Source organism: Tasmannia lanceolata, unplaced genomic scaffold (genome assembly GCF_043159265.1).
Source record: "Tasmannia lanceolata isolate RefF3 unplaced genomic scaffold, GAP_Taslan_0.1 ptg000008l, whole genome shotgun sequence".
NCBI lineage: Eukaryota > Viridiplantae > Streptophyta > Magnoliopsida > Canellales > Winteraceae > Tasmannia > Tasmannia lanceolata.
The window spans coordinates 2,406,375-2,408,768 of record NW_027518685.1 but is presented as its reverse complement, the minus strand read 5'-3'; the positions used below and the strand labels follow the sequence as shown (position 1 = coordinate 2,408,768).

The window sequence follows — 2,394 nt, the reverse complement described above, 5'->3', positions numbered from 1 at the left end:
GATAGAAGTAAATCTCATTCCCTTCGATGATGGTCGAAGTATTGTACTCCCCACGAAGGTGATGGAAGTATTTTATTCCCTTCGGCGAAGATCAAAGGTCATTATCTTTATTTTGTTGATTTTGTCTCCGCCGTCATAAAACGAGGAACCTCATATATATATATATATATATATATATAGAGAGAGAGAGAGAGAGAGAGAGAGAGAGACTTTGCATTTTCCACTCGTTTGAGACAAAATTCCAAAGGGCTGAAACCCATGTCAGGTGGGCCAAGACTAGAGGTTTGGATGTTGAGTCAGTTGAGAGGCAACTAGACACCCTTAGGTCCTGTTCCTTTTGGATATTAAGAATTGATTTAGAGCATATTGGTGTCAAAATTCGCTTAATTTTGAGTCCAATAATCAGTTTTGGACTGGAAATCAATCCAAAACGAACAGGGCCTTTGAGAAAGTTTGGTCAACCAAAAATTCCCTCATTATATCAAACTATTCACGTTGTGATGCAGGCAAGGCAACCAGAAGCAGCCTAGGAGCCTGAGCTAGAGAGCATGGGCCCCACTTATCCCAAGAAGGAGAAAAGAAATACAATAATGTAGCTGTTTCTCTATTTTCGTGGTTCCACTAAAGAATGGGTTCCATAACCCCATGCCCATTCCCTTACAACATATGTACCTATCCACAACCTCTTCTTTTTTAATAATATTTATACGTAATTTGATAATACATTGATTTTTGCTCATACCCTAATCTTCTCTGCTCTGATGATCTCATTTTCGTCTCAACCCATACGATTATTGGCCTTTGCGTATGGGGACACGCAAACCTCAGTGTCCTGATTCAGAGAACCTTCTATCTTCATTCTCTTCCACAAATCTCAGTCCAACCCTCTTATTTTTGCATTATTATATGACGGACGCAAGAGGGAGAATATGAGAGGGTAGCAGTACAATTGGTGCCCACTTCTTAAATGATCCAAACCGTTTATTTTTTAGGCCAGGTAAAATCTTTTATCGGGCCTTGCAATGGATGGGCCATAAAATCTTTTCTCAGTGAAATCCGATGTATTTAGCTTCGGGGTCATACTACTTGAGATCATCAGTGGGGAGAAGAACACGAGTTTTCATCACTGCGATGACACTTTTGAGCCTTTTGGGATTTGTAAGTAAAAATTTTCTTATTTTTCCATTGATTTTTATGATTCAGAGTTGTGTAACGAGCCAGCAAGATTCACAATCAGCAAGAAGAGTCACCAATAGACAGAGAGAGGTGCCAGCTAGGCTTAAGGATTACATATAAAGAATGAGCATAACAGAATCAGTTAGGAAGTTGTGGAAGTTAGTTAGAACTAGATAGGCTAGTACATAGGCTAAAACAGAGGAGGAGGGAATATGAAAAATCTGTAGAATGTATTTCTTGTAATGGAGGTTCTGGTGGCTCGAAACCAGCTATCTTTCTTCAATTTTCTGTAATTCAAGAATCTTTTCTTCTTCTTCTTAGAACTCTGTTTTTTTTCTTCTTCTCTGATCTAAGTTCGTAACAAGTTGTCTTTATAGATCACTGAGACCATCTTTCAGGCATGGAAATTGTGGAAAGAGGACAAAGTGTTAGCTTTTGTTGATCCATCATCACATGAATTCAATTCGAGTGAAGCGTTGAAGTGCTTCCAATTGGGGCTCTTGTGCGTGCAAGAAGATGCAATAGATCGACCGACCATGGCTTTCATTCTTGCCATGCTTGTTAGTGAAACTGTGAATCTTCCCATGCCTAAGCAACCAGCCACTTTTATTAGGAGGTATCACTCTGAGGCAGATTCTTCTAGAAATGAAACAACAATCACAACATTGGAAGGTCGATAAACACATGCACAAGCATCACATTCATCGGTTTATCTCTGTTCCTGTATTTTCAGGTATTCATTATTTGTTCCTGTAATTTAAGGTATTCTTTGGTCATACCGTATCTAGTTTCATGGCAAAAAGAGCACTAAAAAGTTCCTATCCCTAGAAACCAAAATCTAGGAATTTTTTTTGAGAGGCTGTTGATGAAATATACATTTGGTATCATACACCCCACGATTTATTTTGAATTTCTTTCTCTGGCTCATCAGCTCATTCAGAGTTGTTACATCCAATGAAGCCAAAGAGATGGGGCTCATGATAACAAAACAACAGGGTTTAAATATCAGCCCCTGTTTTCAAATTGATGAGAATAACATGAACTCATCTTAGGATTCTTCCATAAAAGGTAAGAATCTCCATAACCAATGCCTTCAAAATTTTATCATTAAAATAAGACCTTCCAAATTTCTTGACATTCTTTTATGAACTTGAATCAAAATTTGTGGAAATGCAACCAAAGAAGTTTGAGTATGTGAAGTTCAAGTGATAGGTTGTT

General features: G+C 38.1%; 1 long non-coding RNA gene across 1 annotated transcript; it reads left to right on the top strand.

Annotated features, from left to right (window-relative positions):
- The first annotated feature begins 683 nt into the window (after positions 1-683).
- On the top strand, positions 684-1,999 carry LOC143882543 (uncharacterized). The gene is made up of 2 exons (XR_013252260.1): positions 684-1,158; positions 1,554-1,999. It is a non-coding gene; the product is annotated as an uncharacterized LOC143882543 (long non-coding RNA).
- The last annotated feature ends 395 nt before the right edge of the window (positions 2,000-2,394 follow it).